At 47.9% G+C, this 22496-nt stretch overlaps 13 non-coding genes across 13 annotated transcripts; all 13 read left to right on the forward strand.

The window, feature by feature from the left end:
- Nucleotides 1-852: 852 nt before the first annotated feature.
- LOC141203646 (U2 spliceosomal RNA) lies at nucleotides 853-1043 on the forward strand. Its single transcript, XR_012274678.1, has one exon. It is a non-coding gene; the product is annotated as a U2 spliceosomal RNA (small nuclear RNA).
- A 1118-nt stretch (nucleotides 1044-2161) lies between these two features.
- Nucleotides 2162-2352, forward strand: LOC141203647 (U2 spliceosomal RNA). The gene has a single exon (XR_012274679.1). It is a non-coding gene; the product is annotated as a U2 spliceosomal RNA (small nuclear RNA).
- Nucleotides 2353-3470: 1118 nt separating this feature from the next.
- Nucleotides 3471-3661, forward strand: LOC141203648 (U2 spliceosomal RNA). The gene has a single exon (XR_012274680.1). It is a non-coding gene; the product is annotated as a U2 spliceosomal RNA (small nuclear RNA).
- A 6191-nt stretch (nucleotides 3662-9852) lies between these two features.
- On the forward strand, nucleotides 9853-10043 carry LOC141203649 (U2 spliceosomal RNA). Its single transcript, XR_012274681.1, has one exon. It is a non-coding gene; the product is annotated as a U2 spliceosomal RNA (small nuclear RNA).
- A 1118-nt stretch (nucleotides 10044-11161) lies between these two features.
- On the forward strand, nucleotides 11162-11352 carry LOC141203650 (U2 spliceosomal RNA). The gene has a single exon (XR_012274682.1). It is a non-coding gene; the product is annotated as a U2 spliceosomal RNA (small nuclear RNA).
- A 1115-nt stretch (nucleotides 11353-12467) lies between these two features.
- LOC141203651 (U2 spliceosomal RNA) lies at nucleotides 12468-12658 on the forward strand. The gene has a single exon (XR_012274683.1). It is a non-coding gene; the product is annotated as a U2 spliceosomal RNA (small nuclear RNA).
- Nucleotides 12659-13773: 1115 nt separating this feature from the next.
- On the forward strand, nucleotides 13774-13964 carry LOC141203652 (U2 spliceosomal RNA). Its single transcript, XR_012274684.1, has one exon. It is a non-coding gene; the product is annotated as a U2 spliceosomal RNA (small nuclear RNA).
- Nucleotides 13965-15079: 1115 nt separating this feature from the next.
- Nucleotides 15080-15270, forward strand: LOC141203653 (U2 spliceosomal RNA). Its single transcript, XR_012274685.1, has one exon. It is a non-coding gene; the product is annotated as a U2 spliceosomal RNA (small nuclear RNA).
- A 1115-nt stretch (nucleotides 15271-16385) lies between these two features.
- On the forward strand, nucleotides 16386-16576 carry LOC141203656 (U2 spliceosomal RNA). The gene has a single exon (XR_012274687.1). It is a non-coding gene; the product is annotated as a U2 spliceosomal RNA (small nuclear RNA).
- A 1115-nt stretch (nucleotides 16577-17691) lies between these two features.
- On the forward strand, nucleotides 17692-17882 carry LOC141203657 (U2 spliceosomal RNA). The gene has a single exon (XR_012274688.1). It is a non-coding gene; the product is annotated as a U2 spliceosomal RNA (small nuclear RNA).
- Nucleotides 17883-18997: 1115 nt separating this feature from the next.
- Nucleotides 18998-19188, forward strand: LOC141203658 (U2 spliceosomal RNA). Its single transcript, XR_012274689.1, has one exon. It is a non-coding gene; the product is annotated as a U2 spliceosomal RNA (small nuclear RNA).
- Nucleotides 19189-20303: 1115 nt separating this feature from the next.
- Nucleotides 20304-20494, forward strand: LOC141203659 (U2 spliceosomal RNA). The gene has a single exon (XR_012274690.1). It is a non-coding gene; the product is annotated as a U2 spliceosomal RNA (small nuclear RNA).
- Nucleotides 20495-21612: 1118 nt separating this feature from the next.
- Nucleotides 21613-21803, forward strand: LOC141203660 (U2 spliceosomal RNA). The gene has a single exon (XR_012274691.1). It is a non-coding gene; the product is annotated as a U2 spliceosomal RNA (small nuclear RNA).
- The last annotated feature ends 693 nt before the right edge of the window (nucleotides 21804-22496 follow it).

The raw sequence follows: 22496 nt of genomic DNA on the forward strand, positions 1-22496 counted from the left end.
AGGCAAGCATTTTGGAGCTTTCACCTAAATAACTACAGGTGGTGAGATAAGCTGCACAATATAATTGACCTTTCAGTATATTGTTGCACACACACCATCTATTTAGCAAATGCCCTTGTTATCAACAGCAGCCTTTTAAACTCACCTGAGCTAACAGGTATGTGCGCTGGTTACTCTGCTGCGCTTAAAATTTCTTTTTTGGTTTGCTACAATGCCTTTTCTGAAACGTTGTCTCCTTCTGCTGGAACACTGACTTCTTTCATTTAATGCCTGCAGACTATAAAAGAGAACCCAACCCAAAAAGTTTGGTTGATTAGTCTGTGGCATTCTGTTAAACTGTTGCTTATGGCGGTCTCTGTGAGCTTCTCAGCGACATTCAGCCAGCCAGGTATCCTGCCTGCAGTAGATGGAATGTGGCAATGGAACGCTGGCTGCGCGTGTCATAATAGGCTCTGAGCCTTTATATACCTGTGCACAGCAGCAGCCACCTTCAGTCTGCTGCTGGACAGCCAGCAGCAGCAGCAGCAGGAGAGGTATGTAATCAGGAGCCCTCCTGCTAAGGGTAGACAGCTGCTCGTTCCACCCCACCCCCCGCCTTAATTGGTTCTCCTCCCTTCCAACGGTGTTGAGGCGGGTGGGAACAGCAGGGGGTGAAGGTGCTGTGTTTAAAGAGGTGGAGTTATGCAGATCTAAAACGCGTGGATTGCAGCAGCAGCAAGCCGAAAAGTGCAGGCATGTAAGGGATCTAGAGGTTGACAACATGTCTTCTTAACGGGAGTCCAGGAGCTCATCTCCACAAATGGACTTTTCAGGATCCTTGGGTGGCTCCGTAGTTTGAAACCAATTCTGGTTATCGCTTCTCGGCCTTTTGGCTAAGATCAAGTGTAGTATCTGTTCTTATCAGTTTAATATCTGATACGTCCCCTATCTGGGGACCATATATTAAATGGATTTTTAGAACAGGGAGATGGAAAAAGAGCTTGCTCTGTCCACTCCACGCATTGACCTGGTATTGCAGTATCTCCAGGACCGGTGCACCCCTTCTTTAATGCAGTTTCTAAAATCAGAAAGAATTGAATTCAATGTTTTTTGTTCATTTTGCTTGTTTGTCGGATTTTGGGATGGACTCTTTGGCTTTGCTTTTCTTCTCCTCATTGGATTTTTCATGTTCAAAGTTGCAGAAGCCAGATTACAAGCTCATTTTGGTTCAACTTCAGCAACTGTGCATTGCATTGCCATGTAATGTGATGCAATGCTATCTTTCTAGCTCTCCCTTTTTACTTCCTTTTGGATAAACAGACATATTAGGCAAGCATTTTGGAGCTTTCACCTAAATAACTACAGGTGGTGAGATAAGCTGCACAATATAATTGACCTTTCAGTATATTGTTGCACACACACCATCTATTTAGCAAATGCCCTTGTTATCAACAGCAGCCTTTTAAACTCACCTGAGCTAACAGGTATGTGCGCTGGTTACTCTGCTGCGCTTAAAATTTCTTTTTTGGTTTGCTACAATGCCTTTTCTGAAACGTTGTCTCCTTCTGCTGGAACACTGACTTCTTTCATTTAATGCCTGCAGACTATAAAAGAGAACCCAACCCAAAAAGTTTGGTTGATTAGTCTGTGGCATTCTGTTAAACTGTTGCTTATGGCGGTCTCTGTGAGCTTCTCAGCGACATTCAGCCAGCCAGGTATCCTGCCTGCAGTAGATGGAATGTGGCAATGGAACGCTGGCTGCGCGTGTCATAATAGGCTCTGAGCCTTTATATACCTGTGCACAGCAGCAGCCACCTTCAGTCTGCTGCTGGACAGCCAGCAGCAGCAGCAGCAGCAGGAGAGGTATGTAATCAGGAGCCCTCCTGCTAAGGGTAGACAGCTGCTCGTTCCACCCCACCCCCCGCCTTAATTGGTTCTCCTCCCTTCCAACGGTGTTGAGGCGGGTGGGAACAGCAGGGGGTGAAGGTGCTGTGTTTAAAGAGGTGGAGTTATGCAGATCTAAAACGCGTGGATTGCAGCAGCAGCAAGCCGAAAAGTGCAGGCATGTAAGGGATCTAGAGGTTGACAACATGTCTTCTTAACGGGAGTCCAGGAGCTCATCTCCACAAATGGACTTTTCAGGATCCTTGGGTGGCTCCGTAGTTTGAAACCAATTCTGGTTATCGCTTCTCGGCCTTTTGGCTAAGATCAAGTGTAGTATCTGTTCTTATCAGTTTAATATCTGATACGTCCCCTATCTGGGGACCATATATTAAATGGATTTTTAGAACAGGGAGATGGAAAAAGAGCTTGCTCTGTCCACTCCACGCATTGACCTGGTATTGCAGTATCTCCAGGACCGGTGCACCCCTTCTTTAATGCAGTTTCTAAAATCAGAAAGAATTGAATTCAATGTTTTTTGTTCATTTTGCTTGTTTGTCGGATTTTGGGATGGACTCTTTGGCTTTGCTTTTCTTCTCCTCATTGGATTTTTCATGTTCAAAGTTGCAGAAGCCAGATTACAAGCTCATTTTGGTTCAACTTCAGCAACTGTGCATTGCATTGCCATGTAATGTGATGCAATGCTATCTTTCTAGCTCTCCCTTTTTACTTCCTTTTGGATAAACAGACATATTAGGCAAGCATTTTGGAGCTTTCACCTAAATAACTACAGGTGGTGAGATAAGCTGCACAATATAATTGACCTTTCAGTATATTGTTGCACACACACCATCTATTTAGCAAATGCCCTTGTTATCAACAGCAGCCTTTTAAACTCACCTGAGCTAACAGGTATGTGCGCTGGTTACTCTGCTGCGCTTAAAATTTCTTTTTTGGTTTGCTACAATGCCTTTTCTGAAACGTTGTCTCCTTCTGCTGGAACACTGACTTCTTTCATTTAATGCCTGCAGACTATAAAAGAGAACCCAACCCAAAAAGTTTGGTTGATTAGTCTGTGGCATTCTGTTAAACTGTTGCTTATGGCGGTCTCTGTGAGCTTCTCAGCGACATTCAGCCAGCCAGGTATCCTGCCTGCAGTAGATGGAATGTGGCAATGGAACGCTGGCTGCGCGTGTCATAATAGGCTCTGAGCCTTTATATACCTGTGCACAGCAGCAGCCACCTTCAGTCTGCTGCTGGACAGCCAGCAGCAGCAGCAGCAGCAGGAGAGGTATGTAATCAGGAGCCCTCCTGCTAAGGGTAGACAGCTGCTCGTTCCACCCCACCCCCCGCCTTAATTGGTTCTCCTCCCTTCCAACGGTGTTGAGGCGGGTGGGAACAGCAGGGGGTGAAGGTGCTGTGTTTAAAGAGGTGGAGTTATGCAGATCTAAAACGCGTGGATTGCAGCAGCAGCAAGCCGAAAAGTGCAGGCATGTAAGGGATCTAGAGGTTGACAACATGTCTTCTTAACGGGAGTCCAGGAGCTCATCTCCACAAATGGACTTTTCAGGATCCTTGGGTGGCTCCGTAGTTTGAAACCAATTCTGGTTATCGCTTCTCGGCCTTTTGGCTAAGATCAAGTGTAGTATCTGTTCTTATCAGTTTAATATCTGATACGTCCCCTATCTGGGGACCATATATTAAATGGATTTTTAGAACAGGGAGATGGAAAAAGAGCTTGCTCTGTCCACTCCACGCATTGACCTGGTATTGCAGTATCTCCAGGACCGGTGCACCCCTTCTTTAATGCAGTTTCTAAAATCAGAAAGAATTGAATTCAATGTTTTTTGTTCATTTTGCTTGTTTGTCGGATTTTGGGATGGACTCTTTGGCTTTGCTTTTCTTCTCCTCATTGGATTTTTCATGTTCAAAGTTGCAGAAGCCAGATTACAAGCTCATTTTGGTTCAACTTCAGCAACTGTGCATTGCATTGCCATGTAATGTGATGCAATGCTATCTTTCTAGCTCTCCCTTTTTACTTCCTTTTGGATAAACAGACATATTAGGCAAGCATTTTGGAGCTTTCACCTAAATAACTACAGGTGGTGAGATAAGCTGCACAATATAATTGACCTTTCAGTATATTGTTGCACACACACCATCTATTTAGCAAATGCCCTTGTTATCAACAGCAGCCTTTTAAACTCACCTGAGCTAACAGGTATGTGCGCTGGTTACTCTGCTGCGCTTAAAATTTCTTTTTTGGTTTGCTACAATGCCTTTTCTGAAACGTTGTCTCCTTCTGCTGGAACACTGACTTCTTTCATTTAATGCCTGCAGACTATAAAAGAGAACCCAACCCAAAAAGTTTGGTTGATTAGTCTGTGGCATTCTGTTAAACTGTTGCTTATGGCGGTCTCTGTGAGCTTCTCAGCGACATTCAGCCAGCCAGGTATCCTGCCTGCAGTAGATGGAATGTGGCAATGGAATGCTGGCTGCGCGTGTTGACGCGCCCCCTGGGACATATTCCTATTTGAGGGGAATACCCGGCACCGGATCAGATGGGGGGTTGTAGTCTCCGAGCGGCTGTGACCCGGCCCGTGCCCAGGGCGTCAAGCTCAGTGTTATGTGGCAGTCCTACAGATGTTATTAAGAGTTCTTTTGTGTCGACTACGCCACCCGTTGTGATGCGGTCACTGTGGCCGCCGCTGCAGCAGGGTCCGCTGAGGCTGATGGTGGATGCGCAGCTTGGTGGGATAACCCCCAACGGGAGGGGTATAGCCTCAGAGGGGACAGGCGCAGAGGATGGGGGTTGTGGTGGTGTAGTGCAGACGGCAGTGAAGACAGAGTCGGGTTGTGCAGTTAAGGGTGTTTACTTACTGCAGATGTTGTACTGGTCACTCCAGCTGCTAGTGACCACCCGAGCCGTGCTGCGTCCACCAGGTCCTGGATCCAGCCAACCCCCAAACAAGTCCGGAGCGTGGCCCTGAGCTCTCTTTCTGTCCCGTTCTCTGGCCGTCCCCACCAGTAATCCACCTAGGTCCAGCTCCCTCGGGCCTTCTGTTGGGACACCCTTGGCCCTGGGTTCCCTGACCCTTCATGTGGTGTGCCTTCGGGGTGGATGTGATGGGTGACCGTGGCAGACGCTGCCCACGGTCTCCGGTCTCTGGCTGGGGAATGTTTTTACCCCCACCAGCTTGGGTTCCGGTACCCTGATGCCGACTCTTCACCCGGTGCTTTTAGTTGGGATCTCAGAGTCCTTCTCTTCTGTGCTCTGGGTCTCTCTCTTTTCTCCTCTCTCACTCTGGGTCTTTGTCTTTCTTCTCTCCTCTGCTCCTGACTTGTTCTCTGCAGCTGACTGACTCTCTGCATCTGATCCTCTGCATCTGACTTGTTCTCTGCAGCTGACTGACTCTCTGCATCTGATCCTCTGCATCTGACCCTGTTCTTAGTTGGTGCCCACCTTATATACACCCTCTATGTGTGAGCTCAGGTGACCAGCACCCAATGAGCTCCTAACTTTACCCAGGCTGCTCCCCCTATCTGCCCCTACACTACTTGGGATGTACCACCTCCCTCCCACTCCAGCCAGGAACAGACTCGGTCGTACCTGCACATTTCTAAGTGGGAGTACCGTCGGTCTGTTCCCCGGAAATGGGATGTGTGTAGTGCATGCAGCCTACCGAGCTCAGTTCCACTCTCCATCCTTGCCCGGGAGTGGAATATCACACCTCTGGGTTGAGGTGCAATACTCCTGTAGCAGCCGAATCCTCAGGGTGCTACATTCCCCCCTGGTAAACCACAGCACGTCCTCGGGCTGTAAAGACAAAAACACCAAAACATACAAATTTTTTTTTTTTCATATAAACATAATAAAACATATAAAACATTATATATATAAAACTTTTCATATAAACATTCTCGTCGTCTCTTGTTTCAGGTTCCTCCTCCGGACACTGTGCAACGTGTGTCCGGGAAAAGTGCGACAGTCTCTTAGAAAAACTGGTTTTACTATAAAACCGGTAGGGGGCGCTTTAGGACGCGCAACTATATACAGGGGAAGTTGGCCGCTCTCAGTCCTCGGCCAGGTAGAGGGAAGGGAATGGCTGCTCACAGTCCTCAGCCTGTGGGATTAAGGGGTTAACGGGTAAACAGTTCACTCAGCTGGTCCCAACGGGGACTATATATAAGTATCAACAGTTTCTTTGGTACCCGGTCGGGTAACTATTTACATCACTTCTCTGCCGCACTCAACGGCGTCTTCCTCCTGCTCTTTGCTTACAGCTGGTTGTTACTTCAGACCCGTCCGGGTCCTCTTGCTCCTCCTCCTCGCACCGCAACTCCTCCTCCGTCAGGCGGTGTACGTGGAGGGCGTAAGGTCCTTTGGCACACTTGTGCCGGGTGAAGGTGACCTCGTCTCCGATGTAGAGGTCACGACCTCTGTGCCCCTCCGGCAGATGGGACTCCACGTCTCTGCGCGTGACAAAGACGTCGCCGGGGGTGTTGTTGTCTCTGATGAAGCCCCACCCGTGCTGCTGGTTAAACTTGATTACAGTCCCGGTGGTACGGGGACTGTGCGCTGCACGGGGGTCCCTCCTGGTCCGGCTCTTTTGCTCGGCGCTCCTTATTTGGGCCTGTTGTTCCCGGACCCGCCTCTCTCTCCGCTCCCTCGCAAACTCCTCGAGCTGTTGGCGGCAGCACTCCGCAAGCTCTGCTGCAGCTGCCCTAGTTTCCTGAGTGAACCCCATTAGATCTTCTCCGGTGGGGTCCCACTCAAACTGTGCTTCCGCTAGCGGGGGCGAGATCCTTATTACGGGCTTCGGAGCCGGAATCAGGGGTGCACACATGGCCCCAACCCTCCTCTGGTGCTCCAGTTCGTAATACTTCTGGGGCCAGATGAAAGGCTGCCCGTCCGGCCACGTGTGCTGGGCAAACAAGTCCTCTCCCAGACGCGGCACCCTTGGTTTTACGGGTGCGGGCGCGGTGGTGGTGGCGCCCGGGTTGCCCAGGCCTTGCGGCCAGGCCTGGGGCACCTGGAAGGTGAAGGGCACCGTTAATACGGCGGCGCCCTGGGCTACCTGGCCTTGCGACCAGGCCGGAGGCTCCGCAGAGGTAGGGGGCGCTGTTGGTGTTGCGGCGCCCGGGAATTCTAGGCCCTGCGACCAGGCTGGTGGTACTTCCTGCTTGGTCACGCTCGGGGTCGAGGCGTGTGACGTCACAGGGGTCGCGGCGGCGGCTTCCGGTTGGGGCCTAGTCTGCGTCGGTGACATGGCGTTTTCGGGCACAGCAGGGGGACTTTCGGGCTCTGCGACGGGGAGCTGGGGCAGGTAAGCGGTGTCACGGCTTGGGGTATAGGCGTCCCCTTTACCTGCCTCCACTCGTTCGGCTCCCTCCTCGGCGCCGTCTCCGGCCTTGGGTCCTCCCGCGCCATCCTCAGAGGCAGTCTCCTTCCTCATCTCGGCTGGCGTGCTCCGGGTCTTGGTTTCAGCTTGCGTCTTGGTTTCAGCTTGCTGGGCCATCTCCCGGCTCCATTCCGCCAATATCTCGCGCTGTACCCGGGCCATCCTCCGTGCGAGGCCCTCCAGGGCAGTCTGCGCACACTCCCGGTCTCGGGGGAGCTGTGCAAGGACCTCCACTAGGCCTAGTGGGGTCGTGGTGTCCAGCAGGCTCCTGACCAACGGGTCGGTGCTGCTCTGCTCTTCTTCCAGCAGGCTCCTGGCCAGCGGGCCGGTGCTGCTCTGCTCTCTGGACATCTCCGGGTGAGCTTCTCTGCTACTCCTCTCCAGACTTCCTGCCTCCGGGTGCGCTCGCTCCAGACTGCTCCAGGCGGCACCCATCTTCGTTCTTTTCTTTCGTCTCCTCCCACTTCGAGGGCGGTCCCGGGGCAACTCGGTGACTGTCAGCTCCAGGGGTAGTTCTTTCACGCTGACAGACACCTCCAGCATCACAGTCTCTGTTGGTGGGGGCGGTTTCCACTTTTGGCGCCATTTTCTGTCCTGGCCCACGATGGGAGGTGGCCTCTTGCCCTCCTTTGGCACGCCCATAATGGCGTCCGCTGCTCTTCCAAGGCGGGAAATCTGCGGTTTTGGCGGGAAGCGTCGCCCAGTGGCGGGAAACTCTGCAGATGGCGGGAACAAGTTGGAAATGGCGGACAATCGGCGGGAAACGACTGGTGATGGAGTCCGATGGCGTGGAACCGGCGGGAGACTTCTTTCTGAGGTAAACTTGCACTTTTCTTCAGGCACGCAGTACCCGGGTGCTGCGGGCACGTAATCCTGCCGACTACGCCAAAGTTGACGCGCCCCCTGGGACATATTCCTATTTGAGGGGAATACCCGGCACCGGATCAGATGGGGGGTTGTAGTCTCCGAGCGGCTGTGACCCGGCCCGTGCCCAGGGCGTCAAGCTCAGTGTTATGTGGCAGTCCTACAGATGTTATTAAGAGTTCTTTTGTGTCGACTACGCCACCCGTTGTGATGCGGTCACTGTGGCCGCCGCTGCAGCAGGGTCCGCTGAGGCTGATGGTGGATGCGCAGCTTGGTGGGATAACCCCCAACGGGAGGGGTATAGCCTCAGAGGGGACAGGCGCAGAGGATGGGGGTTGTGGTGGTGTAGTGCAGACGGCAGTGAAGACAGAGTCGGGTTGTGCAGTTAAGGGTGTTTACTTACTGCAGATGTTGTACTGGTCACTCCAGCTGCTAGTGACCACCCGAGCCGTGCTGCGTCCACCAGGTCCTGGATCCAGCCAACCCCCAAACAAGTCCGGAGCGTGGCCCTGAGCTCTCTTTCTGTCCCGTTCTCTGGCCGTCCCCACCAGTAATCCACCTAGGTCCAGCTCCCTCGGGCCTTCTGTTGGGACACCCTTGGCCCTGGGTTCCCTGACCCTTCATGTGGTGTGCCTTCGGGGTGGATGTGATGGGTGACCGTGGCAGACGCTGCCCACGGTCTCCGGTCTCTGGCTGGGGAATGTTTTTACCCCCACCAGCTTGGGTTCCGGTACCCTAATGCCGACTCTTCACCCGGTGCTTTTAGTTGGGATCTCAGAGTCCTTCTCTTCTGTGCTCTGGGTCTCTCTCTTTTCTCCTCTCTCACTCTGGGTCTTTGTCTTTCTTCTCTCCTCTGCTCCTGACTTGTTCTCTGCAGCTGACTGACTCTCTGCATCTGATCCTCTGCATCTGACTTGTTCTCTGCAGCTGACTGACTCTCTGCATCTGATCCTCTGCATCTGACCCTGTTCTTAGTTGGTGCCCACCTTATATACACCCTCTATGTGTGAGCTCAGGTGACCAGCACCCAATGAGCTCCTAACTTTACCCAGGCTGCTCCCCCTATCTGCCCCTACACTACTTGGGATGTACCACCTCCCTCCCACTCCAGCCAGGAACAGACTCGGTCGTACCTGCACATTTCTAAGTGGGAGTACCGTCGGTCTGTTCCCCGGAAATGGGATGTGTGTAGTGCATGCAGCCTACCGAGCTCAGTTCCACTCTCCATCCTTGCCCGGGAGTGGAATATCACACCTCTGGGTTGAGGTGCAATACTCCTGTAGCAGCCGAATCCTCAGGGTGCTACACGTGTCATAATAGGCTCTGAGCGTTTATATACCTGTGCACAGCAGCAGCCACCTTCAGTCTGCTGCTGGACAGCCAGCAGCAGCAGCAGCAGCAGGAGAGGTATGTAATCAGGAGCCCTCCTGCTAAGGGTAGACAGCTGCTCGTTCCACCCCACCCCCCGCCTTAATTGGTTCTCCTCCCTTCCAACGGTGTTGAGGCGGGTGGGAACAGCAGGGGGTGAAGGTGCTGTGTTTAAAGAGGTGGAGTTATGCAGATCTAAAACGCGTGGATTGCAGCAGCAGCAAGCCGAAAAGTGCAGGCATGTAAGGGATCTAGAGGTTGACAACATGTCTTCTTAACGGGAGTCCAGGAGCTCATCTCCACAAATGGACTTTTCAGGATCCTTGGGTGGCTCCGTAGTTTGAAACCAATTCTGGTTATCGCTTCTCGGCCTTTTGGCTAAGATCAAGTGTAGTATCTGTTCTTATCAGTTTAATATCTGATACGTCCCCTATCTGGGGACCATATATTAAATGGATTTTTAGAACAGGGAGATGGAAAAAGAGCTTGCTCTGTCCACTCCACGCATTGACCTGGTATTGCAGTATCTCCAGGACCGGTGCACCCCTTCTTTAATGCAGTTTCTAAAATCAGAAAGAATTGAATTCAATGTTTTTTGTTCATTTTGCTTGTTTGTCGGATTTTGGGATGGACTCTTTGGCTTTGCTTTTCTTCTCCTCATTGGATTTTTCATGTTCAAAGTTGCAGAAGCCAGATTACAAGCTCATTTTGGTTCAACTTCAGCAACTGTGCATTGCATTGCCATGTAATGTGATGCAATGCTATCTTTCTAGCTCTCCCTTTTTACTTCCTTTTGGATAAACAGACATATTAGGCAAGCATTTTGGAGCTTTCACCTAAATAACTACAGGTGGTGAGATAAGCTGCACAATATAATTGACCTTTCAGTATATTGTTGCACACACACCATCTATTTAGCAAATGCCCTTGTTATCAACAGCAGCCTTTTAAACTCACCTGAGCTAACAGGTATGTGCGCTGGTTACTCTGCTGCGCTTAAAATTTCTTTTTTGGTTTGCTACAATGCCTTTTCTGAAACGTTGTCTCCTTCTGCTGGAACACTGACTTCTTTCATTTAATGCCTGCAGACTATAAAAGAGAACCCAACCCAAAAAGTTTGGTTGATTAGTCTGTGGCATTCTGTTAAACTGTTGCTTATGGCGGTCTCTGTGAGCTTCTCAGCGACATTCAGCCAGCCAGGTATCCTGCCTGCAGTAGATGGAATGTGGCAATGGAACGCTGGCTGCGCGTGTCATAATAGGCTCTGAGCCTTTATATACCTGTGCACAGCAGCAGCCACCTTCAGTCTGCTGCTGGACAGCCAGCAGCAGCAGCAGCAGCAGGAGAGGTATGTAATCAGGAGCCCTCCTGCTAAGGGTAGACAGCTGCTCGTTCCACCCCACCCCCCGCCTTAATTGGTTCTCCTCCCTTCCAACGGTGTTGAGGCGGGTGGGAACAGCAGGGGGTGAAGGTGCTGTGTTTAAAGAGGTGGAGTTATGCAGATCTAAAACGCGTGGATTGCAGCAGCAGCAAGCCGAAAAGTGCAGGCATGTAAGGGATCTAGAGGTTGACAACATGTCTTCTTAACGGGAGTCCAGGAGCTCATCTCCACAAATGGACTTTTCAGGATCCTTGGGTGGCTCCGTAGTTTGAAACCAATTCTGGTTATCGCTTCTCGGCCTTTTGGCTAAGATCAAGTGTAGTATCTGTTCTTATCAGTTTAATATCTGATACGTCCCCTATCTGGGGACCATATATTAAATGGATTTTTAGAACAGGGAGATGGAAAAAGAGCTTGCTCTGTCCACTCCACGCATTGACCTGGTATTGCAGTATCTCCAGGACCGGTGCACCCCTTCTTTAATGCAGTTTCTAAAATCAGAAAGAATTGAATTCAATGTTTTTTGTTCATTTTGCTTGTTTGTCGGATTTTGGGATGGACTCTTTGGCTTTGCTTTTCTTCTCCTCATTGGATTTTTCATGTTCAAAGTTGCAGAAGCCAGATTACAAGCTCATTTTGGTTCAACTTCAGCAACTGTGCATTGCATTGCCATGTAATGTGATGCAATGCTATCTTTCTAGCTCTCCCTTTTTACTTCCTTTTGGATAAACAGACATATTAGGCAAGCATTTTGGAGCTTTCACCTAAATAACTACAGGTGGTGAGATAAGCTGCACAATATAATTGACCTTTCAGTATATTGTTGCACACACACCATCTATTTAGCAAATGCCCTTGTTATCAACAGCAGCCTTTTAAACTCACCTGAGCTAACAGGTATGTGCGCTGGTTACTCTGCTGCGCTTAAAATTTCTTTTTTGGTTTGCTACAATGCCTTTTCTGAAACGTTGTCTCCTTCTGCTGGAACACTGACTTCTTTCATTTAATGCCTGCAGACTATAAAAGAGAACCCAACCCAAAAAGTTTGGTTGATTAGTCTGTGGCATTCTGTTAAACTGTTGCTTATGGCGGTCTCTGTGAGCTTCTCAGCGACATTCAGCCAGCCAGGTATCCTGCCTGCAGTAGATGGAATGTGGCAATGGAACGCTGGCTGCGCGTGTCATAATAGGCTCTGAGCCTTTATATACCTGTGCACAGCAGCAGCCACCTTCAGTCTGCTGCTGGACAGCCAGCAGCAGCAGCAGCAGGAGAGGTATGTAATCAGGAGCCCTCCTGCTAAGGGTAGACAGCTGCTCGTTCCACCCCACCCCCCGCCTTAATTGGTTCTCCTCCCTTCCAACGGTGTTGAGGCGGGTGGGAACAGCAGGGGGTGAAGGTGCTGTGTTTAAAGAGGTGGAGTTATGCAGATCTAAAACGCGTGGATTGCAGCAGCAGCAAGCCGAAAAGTGCAGGCATGTAAGGGATCTAGAGGTTGACAACATGTCTTCTTAACGGGAGTCCAGGAGCTCATCTCCACAAATGGACTTTTCAGGATCCTTGGGTGGCTCCGTAGTTTGAAACCAATTCTGGTTATCGCTTCTCGGCCTTTTGGCTAAGATCAAGTGTAGTATCTGTTCTTATCAGTTTAATATCTGATACGTCCCCTATCTGGGGACCATATATTAAATGGATTTTTAGAACAGGGAGATGGAAAAAGAGCTTGCTCTGTCCACTCCACGCATTGACCTGGTATTGCAGTATCTCCAGGACCGGTGCACCCCTTCTTTAATGCAGTTTCTAAAATCAGAAAGAATTGAATTCAATGTTTTTTGTTCATTTTGCTTGTTTGTCGGATTTTGGGATGGACTCTTTGGCTTTGCTTTTCTTCTCCTCATTGGATTTTTCATGTTCAAAGTTGCAGAAGCCAGATTACAAGCTCATTTTGGTTCAACTTCAGCAACTGTGCATTGCATTGCCATGTAATGTGATGCAATGCTATCTTTCTAGCTCTCCCTTTTTACTTCCTTTTGGATAAACAGACATATTAGGCAAGCATTTTGGAGCTTTCACCTAAATAACTACAGGTGGTGAGATAAGCTGCACAATATAATTGACCTTTCAGTATATTGTTGCACACACACCATCTATTTAGCAAATGCCCTTGTTATCAACAGCAGCCTTTTAAACTCACCTGAGCTAACAGGTATGTGCGCTGGTTACTCTGCTGCGCTTAAAATTTCTTTTTTGGTTTGCTACAATGCCTTTTCTGAAACGTTGTCTCCTTCTGCTGGAACACTGACTTCTTTCATTTAATGCCTGCAGACTATAAAAGAGAACCCAACCCAAAAAGTTTGGTTGATTAGTCTGTGGCATTCTGTTAAACTGTTGCTTATGGCGGTCTCTGTGAGCTTCTCAGCGACATTCAGCCAGCCAGGTATCCTGCCTGCAGTAGATGGAATGTGGCAATGGAACGCTGGCTGCGCGTGTCATAATAGGCTCTGAGCCTTTATATACCTGTGCACAGCAGCAGCCACCTTCAGTCTGCTGCTGGACAGCCAGCAGCAGCAGCAGCAGGAGAGGTATGTAATCAGGAGCCCTCCTGCTAAGGGTAGACAGCTGCTCGTTCCACCCCACCCCCCGCCTTAATTGGTTCTCCTCCCTTCCAACGGTGTTGAGGCGGGTGGGAACAGCAGGGGGTGAAGGTGCTGTGTTTAAAGAGGTGGAGTTATGCAGATCTAAAACGCGTGGATTGCAGCAGCAGCAAGCCGAAAAGTGCAGGCATGTAAGGGATCTAGAGGTTGACAACATGTCTTCTTAACGGGAGTCCAGGAGCTCATCTCCACAAATGGACTTTTCAGGATCCTTGGGTGGCTCCGTAGTTTGAAACCAATTCTGGTTATCGCTTCTCGGCCTTTTGGCTAAGATCAAGTGTAGTATCTGTTCTTATCAGTTTAATATCTGATACGTCCCCTATCTGGGGACCATATATTAAATGGATTTTTAGAACAGGGAGATGGAAAAAGAGCTTGCTCTGTCCACTCCACGCATTGACCTGGTATTGCAGTATCTCCAGGACCGGTGCACCCCTTCTTTAATGCAGTTTCTAAAATCAGAAAGAATTGAATTCAATGTTTTTTGTTCATTTTGCTTGTTTGTCGGATTTTGGGATGGACTCTTTGGCTTTGCTTTTCTTCTCCTCATTGGATTTTTCATGTTCAAAGTTGCAGAAGCCAGATTACAAGCTCATTTTGGTTCAACTTCAGCAACTGTGCATTGCATTGCCATGTAATGTGATGCAATGCTATCTTTCTAGCTCTCCCTTTTTACTTCCTTTTGGATAAACAGACATATTAGGCAAGCATTTTGGAGCTTTCACCTAAATAACTACAGGTGGTGAGATAAGCTGCACAATATAATTGACCTTTCAGTATATTGTTGCACACACACCATCTATTTAGCAAATGCCCTTGTTATCAACAGCAGCCTTTTAAACTCACCTGAGCTAACAGGTATGTGCGCTGGTTACTCTGCTGCGCTTAAAATTTCTTTTTTGGTTTGCTACAATGCCTTTTCTGAAACGTTGTCTCCTTCTGCTGGAACACTGACTTCTTTCATTTAATGCCTGCAGACTATAAAAGAGAACCCAACCCAAAAAGTTTGGTTGATTAGTCTGTGGCATTCTGTTAAACTGTTGCTTATGGCGGTCTCTGTGAGCTTCTCAGCGACATTCAGCCAGCCAGGTATCCTGCCTGCAGTAGATGGAATGTGGCAATGGAACGCTGGCTGCGCGTGTCATAATAGGCTCTGAGCCTTTATATACCTGTGCACAGCAGCAGCCACCTTCAGTCTGCTGCTGGACAGCCAGCAGCAGCAGCAGCAGGAGAGGTATGTAATCAGGAGCCCTCCTGCTAAGGGTAGACAGCTGCTCGTTCCACCCCACCCCCCGCCTTAATTGGTTCTCCTCCCTTCCAACGGTGTTGAAGCGGGTGGGAACAGCAGGGGGTGAAGGTGCTGTGTTTAAAGAGGTGGAGTTATGCAGATCTAAAACGCGTGGATTGCAGCAGCAGCAAGCCGAAAAGTGCAGGCATGTAAGGGATCTAGAGGTTGACAACATGTCTTCTTAACGGGAGTCCAGGAGCTCATCTCCACAAATGGACTTTTCAGGATCCTTGGGTGGCTCCGTAGTTTGAAACCAATTCTGGTTATCGCTTCTCGGCCTTTTGGCTAAGATCAAGTGTAGTATCTGTTCTTATCAGTTTAATATCTGATACGTCCCCTATCTGGGGACCATATATTAAATGGATTTTTAGAACAGGGAGATGGAAAAAGAGCTTGCTCTGTCCACTCCACGCATTGACCTGGTATTGCAGTATCTCCAGGACCGGTGCACCCCTTCTTTAATGCAGTTTCTAAAATCAGAAAGAATTGAATTCAATGTTTTTTGTTCATTTTGCTTGTTTGTCGGATTTTGGGATGGACTCTTTGGCTTTGCTTTTCTTCTCCTCATTGGATTTTTCATGTTCAAAGTTGCAGAAGCCAGATTACAAGCTCATTTTGGTTCAACTTCAGCAACTGTGCATTGCATTGCCATGTAATGTGATGCAATGCTATCTTTCTAGCTCTCCTTTTTTACTTCCTTTTGGATAAACAGACATATTAGGCAAGCATTTTGGAGCTTTCACCTAAATAACTACAGGTGGTGAGATAAGCTGCACAATATAATTGACCTTTCAGTATATTGTTGCACACACACCATCTATTTAGCAAATGCCCTTGTTATCAACAGCAGCCTTTTAAACTCACCTGAGCTAACAGGTATGTGCGCTGGTTACTCTGCTGCGCTTAAAATTTCTTTTTTGGTTTGCTACAATGCCTTTTCTGAAACGTTGTCTCCTTCTGCTGGAACACTGACTTCTTTCATTTAATGCCTGCAGACTATAAAAGAGAACCCAACCCAAAAAGTTTGGTTGATTAGTCTGTGGCATTCTGTTAAACTGTTGCTTATGGCGGTCTCTGTGAGCTTCTCAGAGACATTCAGCCAGCCAGGTATCCTGCCTGCAGTAGATGGAATGTGGCAATGGAACGCTGGCTGCGCGTGTCATAATAGGCTCTGAGCCTTTATATACCTGTGCACAGCAGCAGCCACCTTCAGTCTGCTGCTGGACAGCCAGCAGCAGCAGCAGCAGGAGAGGTATGTAATCAGGAGCCCTCCTGCTAAGGGTAGACAGCTGCTCGTTCCACCCCACCCCCCGCCTTAATTGGTTCTCCTCCCTTCCAACGGTGTTGAGGCGGGTGGGAACAGCAGGGGGTGAAGGTGCTGTGTTTAAAGAGGTGGAGTTATGCAGATCTAAAACGCGTGGATTGCAGCAGCAGCAAGCCGAAAAGTGCAGGCATGTAAGGGATCTAGAGGTTGACAACATGTCTTCTTAACGGGAGTCCAGGAGCTCATCTCCACAAATGGACTTTTCAGGATCCTTGGGTGGCTCCGTAGTTTGAAACCAATTCTGGTTATCGCTTCTCGGCCTTTTGGCTAAGATCAAGTGTAGTATCTGTTCTTATCAGTTTAATATCTGATACGTCCCCTATCTGGGGACCATATATTAAATGGATTTTTAGAACAGGGAGATGGAAAAAGAGCTTGCTCTGTCCACTCCACGCATTGACCTGGTATTGCAGTATCTCCAGGACCGGTGCACCCCTTCTTTAATGCAGTTTCTAAAATCAGAAAGAATTGAATTCAATGTTTTTTGTTCATTTTGCTTGTTTGTCGGATTTTGGGATGGACTCTTTGGCTTTGCTTTTCTTCTCCTCATTGGATTTTTCATGTTCAAAGTTGCAGAAGCCAGATTACAAGCTCATTTTGGTTCAACTTCAGCAACTGTGCATTGCATTGCCATGTAATGTGATGCAATGCTATCTTTCTAGCTCTCCCTTTTTACTTCCTTTTGGATAAACAGACATATTAGGCAAGCATTTTGGAGCTTTCACCTAAATAACTACAGGTGGTGAGATAAGCTGCACAATATAATTGACCTTTCAGTATATTGTTGCACACACACCATCTATTTAGCAAATGCCCTTGTTATCAACAGCAGCCTTTTAAACTCACCTGAGCTAACAGGTATGTGCGCTGGTTACTCTGCTGCGCTTAAAATTTCTTTTTTGGTTTGCTACAATGCCTTTTCTGAAACGTTGTCTCCTTCTGCTGGAACACTGACTTCTTTCATTTAATGCCTGCAGACTATAAAAGAGAACCCAACCCAAAAAGTTTGGTTGATTAGTCTGTGGCATTCTGTTAAACTGTTGCTTATGGCGGTCTCTGTGAGCTTCTCAGCGACATTCAGCCAGTCAGGTATCCTGCCTGCAGTAGATGGAATGTGGCAATGGAACGCTGGCTGCGCGTGTCATAATAGGCTCTGAGCCTTTATATACCTGTGCACAGCAGCAGCCACCTTCAGTCTGCTGCTGGACAGCCAGCAGCAGCAGCAGCAGGAGAGGTATGTAATCAGGAGCCCTCCTGCTAAGGGTAGACAGCTGCTCGTTCCACCCCACCCCCCGCCTTAATTGGTTCTCCTCCCTTCCAACGGTGTTGAGGCGGGTGGGAACAGCAGGGGGTGAAGGTGCTGTGTTTAAAGAGGTGGAGTTATGCAGATCTAAAACGCGTGGATTGCAGCAGCAGCAAGCCGAAAAGTGCAGGCATGTAAGGGATCTAGAGGTTGACAACATGTCTTCTTAACGGGAGTCCAGGAGCTCATCTCCACAAATGGACTTTTCAGGATCCTTGGGTGGCTCCGTAGTTTGAAACCAATTCTGGTTATCGCTTCTCGGCCTTTTGGCTAAGATCAAGTGTAGTATCTGTTCTTATCAGTTTAATATCTGATACGTCCCCTATCTGGGGACCATATATTAAATGGATTTTTAGAACAGGGAGATGGAAAAAGAGCTTGCTCTGTCCACTCCACGCATTGACCTGGTATTGCAGTATCTCCAGGACCGGTGCACCCCTTCTTTAATGCAGTTTCTAAAATCAGAAAGAATTGAATTCAATGTTTTTTGTTCATTTTGCTTGTTTGTCGGATTTTGGGATGGACTCTTTGGCTTTGCTTTTCTTCTCCTCATTGGATTTTTCATGTTCAAAGTTGCAGAAGCCAGATTACAAGCTCATTTTGGTTCAACTTCAGCAACTGTGCATTGCATTGCCATGTAATGTGATGCAATGCTATCTTTCTAGCTCTCCCTTTTTACTTCCTTTTGGATAAACAGACATATTAGGCAAGCATTTTGGAGCTTTCACCTAAATAACTACAGGTGGTGAGATAAGCTGCACAATATAATTGACCTTTCAGTATATTGTTGCACACACACCATCTATTTAGCAAATGCCCTTGTTATCAACAGCAGCCTTTTAAACTCACCTGAGCTAACAGGTATGTGCGCTGGTTACTCTGCTGCGCTTAAAATTTCTTTTTTGGTTTGCTACAATGCCTTTTCTGAAACGTTGTCTCCTTCTGCTGGAACACTGACTTCTTTCATTTAATGCCTGCAGACTATAAAAGAGAACCCAACCCAAAAAGTTTGGTTGATTAGTCTGTGGCATTCTGTTAAACTGTTGCTTATGGCGGTCTCTGTGAGCTTCTCAGCGACATTCAGCCAGCCAGGTATCCTGCCTGCAGTAGATGGAATGTGGCAATGGAACGCTGGCTGCGCGTGTCATAATAGGCTCTGAGCCTTTATATACCTGTGCACAGCAGCAGCCACCTTCAGTCTGCTGCTGGACAGCCAGCAGCAGCAGCAGCAGGAGAGGTATGTAATCAGGAGCCCTCCTGCTAAGGGTAGACAGCTGCTCGTTCCACCCCACCCCCCGCCTTAATTGGTTCTCCTCCCTTCCAACGGTGTTGAGGCGGGTGGGAACAGCAGGGGGTGAAGGTGCTGTGTTTAAAGAGGTGGAGTTATGCAGATCTAAAACGCGTGGATTGCAGCAGCAGCAAGCCGAAAAGTGCAGGCATGTAAGGGATCTAGAGGTTGACAACATGTCTTCTTAACGGGAGTCCAGGAGCTCATCTCCACAAATGGACTTTTCAGGATCCTTGGGTGGCTCCGTAGTTTGAAACCAATTCTGGTTATCGCTTCTCGGCCTTTTGGCTAAGATCAAGTGTAGTATCTGTTCTTATCAGTTTAATATCTGATACGTCCCCTATCTGGGGACCATATATTAAATGGATTTTTAGAACAGGGAGATGGAAAAAGAGCTTGCTCTGTCCACTCCACGCATTGACCTGGTATTGCAGTATCTCCAGGACCGGTGCACCCCTTCTTTAATGCAGTTTCTAAAATCAGAAAGAATTGAATTCAATGTTTTTTGTTCATTTTGCTTGTTTGTCGGATTTTGGGATGGACTCTTTGGCTTTGCTTTTCTTCTCCTCATTGGATTTTTCATGTTCAAAGTTGCAGAAGCCAGATTACAAGCTCATTTTGGTTCAACTTCAGCAACTGTGCATTGCATTGCCATGTAATGTGATGCAATGCTATCTTTCTAGCTCTCCCTTTTTACTTCCTTTTGGATAAACAGACATATTAGGCAAGCATTTTGGAGCTTTCACCTAAATAACTACAGGTGGTGAGATAAGCTGCACAATATAATTGACCTTTCAGTATATTGTTGCACACACACCATCTATTTAGCAAATGCCCTTGTTATCAACAGCAGCCTTTTAAACTCACCTGAGCTAACAGGTATGTGCGCTGGTTACTCTGCTGCGCTTAAAATTTCTTTTTTGGTTTGCTACAATGCCTTTTCTGAAACGTTGTCTCCTTCTGCTGGAACACTGACTTCTTTCATTTAATGCCTGCAGACTATAAAAGAGAACCCAACCCAAAAAGTTTGGTTGATTAGTCTGTGGCATTCTGTTAAACTGTTGCTTATGGCGGTCTCTGTGAGCTTCTCAGCGACATTCAGCCAGCCAGGTATCCTGCCTGCAGTAGATGGAATGTGGCAATGGAACGCTGGCTGCGCGTGTCATAATAGGCTCTGAGCCTTTATATACCTGTGCACAGCAGCAGCCACCTTCAGTCTGCTGCTGGACAGCCAGCAGCAGCAGCAGCAGGAGAGGTATGTAATCAGGAGCCCTCCTGCTAAGGGTAGACAGCTGCTCGTTCCACCCCACCCCCCGCCTTAATTGGTTCTCCTCCCTTCCAACGGTGTTGAGGCGGGTGGGAACAGCAGGGGGTGAAGGTGCTGTGTTTAAAGAGGTGGAGTTATGCAGATCTAAAACGCGTGGATTGCAGCAGCAGCAAGCCGAAAAGTGCAGGCATGTAAGGGATCTAGAGGTTGACAACATGTCTTCTTAACGGGAGTCCAGGAGCTCATCTCCACAAATGGACTTTTCAGGATCCTTGGGTGGCTCCGTAGTTTGAAACCAATTCTGGTTATCGCTTCTCGGCCTTTTGGCTAAGATCAAGTGTAGTATCTGTTCTTATCAGTTTAATATCTGATACGTCCCCTATCTGGGGACCATATATTAAATGGATTTTTAGAACAGGGAGATGGAAAAAGAGCTTGCTCTGTCCACTCCACGCATTGACCTGGTATTGCAGTATCTCCAGGACCGGTGCACCCCTTCTTTAATGCAGTTTCTAAAATCAGAAAGAATTGAATTCAATGTTTTTTGTTCATTTTGCTTGTTTGTCGGATTTTGGGATGGACTCTTTGGCTTTGCTTTTCTTCTCCTCATTGGATTTTTCATGTTCAAAGTTGCAGAAGCCAGATTACAAGCTCATTTTGGTTCAACTTCAGCAACTGTGCATTGCATTGCCATGTAATGTGATGCAATGCTATCTTTCTAGCTCTCCCTTTTTACTTCCTTTTGGATAAACAGACATATTAGGCAAGCATTTTGGAGCTTTCACCTAAATAACTACAGGTGGTGAGATAAGCTGCACAATATAATTGACCTTTCAGTATATTGTTGCACACACACCATCTATTTAGCAAATGCCCTTGTTATCAACAGCAGCCTTTTAAACTCACCTGAGCTAACAGGTATGTGCGCTGGTTACTCTGCTGCGCTTAAAATTTCTTTTTTGGTTTGCTACAATGCCTTTTCTGAAACGTTGTCTCCTTCTGCTGGAACACTGACTTCTTTCATTTAATGCCTGCAGACTATAAAAGAGAACCCAACCCAAAAAGTTTGGTTGATTAGTCTGTGGCATTCTGTTAAACTGTTGCTTATGGCGGTCTCTGTGAGCTTCTCAGCGACATTCAGCCAGCCAGGTATCCTGCCTGCAGTAGATGGAATGTGGCAATGGAACGCTGGCTGCGCGTGTCATAATAGGCTCTGAGCCTTTATATACCTGTGCACAGCAGCAGCCACCTTCAGTCTGCTGCTGGACAGCCAGCAGCAGCAGCAGCAGCAGGAGAGGTATGTAATCAGGAGCCCTCCTGCTAAGGGTAGACAGCTGCTCGTTCCACCCCACCCCCCGCCTTAATTGGTTCTCCTCCCTTCCAACGGTGTTGAGGCGGGTGGGAACAGCAGGGGGTGAAGGTGCTGTGTTTAAAGAGGTGGAGTTATGCAGATCTAAAACGCGTGGATTGCAGCAGCAGCAAGCCGAAAAGTGCAGGCATGTAAGGGATCTAGAGGTTGACAACATGTCTTCTTAACGGGAGTCCAGGAGCTCATCTCCACAAATGGACTTTTCAGGATCCTTGGGTGGCTCCGTAGTTTGAAACCAATTCTGGTTATCGCTTCTCGGCCTTTTGGCTAAGATCAAGTGTAGTATCTGTTCTTATCAGTTTAATATCTGATACGTCCCCTATCTGGGGACCATATATTAAATGGATTTTTAGAACAGGGAGATGGAAAAAGAGCTTGCTCTGTCCACTCCACGCATTGACCTGGTATTGCAGTATCTCCAGGACCGGTGCACCCCTTCTTTAATGCAGTTTCTAAAATCAGAAAGAATTGAATTCAATGTTTTTTGTTCATTTTGCTTGTTTGTCGGATTTTGGGATGGACTCTTTGGCTTTGCTTTTCTTCTCCTCATTGGATTTTTCATGTTCAAAGTTGCAGAAGCCAGATTACAAGCTCATTTTGGTTCAACTTCAGCAACTGTGCATTGCATTGCCATGTAATGTGATGCAATGCTATCTTTCTAGCTCTCCCTTTTTACTTCCTTTTGGATAAACAGACATATTAGGCAAGCATTTTGGAGCTTTCACCTAAATAACTACAGGTGGTGAGATAAGCTGCACAATATAATTGACCTTTCAGTATATTGTTGCACACACACCATCTATTTAGCAAATGCCCTTGTTATCAACAGCAGCCTTTTAAACTCACCTGAGCTAACAGGTATGTGCGCTGGTTACTCTGCTGCGCTTAAAATTTCTTTTTTGGTTTGCTACAATGCCTTTTCTGAAACGTTGTCTCCTTCTGCTGGAACACTGACTTCTTTCATTTAATGCCTGCAGACTATAAAAGAGAACCCAACCCAAAAAGTTTGGTTGATTAGTCTGTGGCATTCTGTTAAACTGTTGCTTATGGCGGTCTCTGTGAGCTTCTCAGCGACATTCAGCCAGCCAGGTATCCTGCCTGCAGTAGATGGAATGTGGCAATGGAACGCTG

Source organism: Phyllobates terribilis, unplaced genomic scaffold (genome assembly GCF_046119375.1).
Source record: "Phyllobates terribilis strain yellow unplaced genomic scaffold, ASM4611937v1 Scaffold_124__1_contigs__length_5142088, whole genome shotgun sequence".
In the NCBI taxonomy this organism is placed as follows: domain Eukaryota; kingdom Metazoa; phylum Chordata; class Amphibia; order Anura; family Dendrobatidae; genus Phyllobates; species Phyllobates terribilis.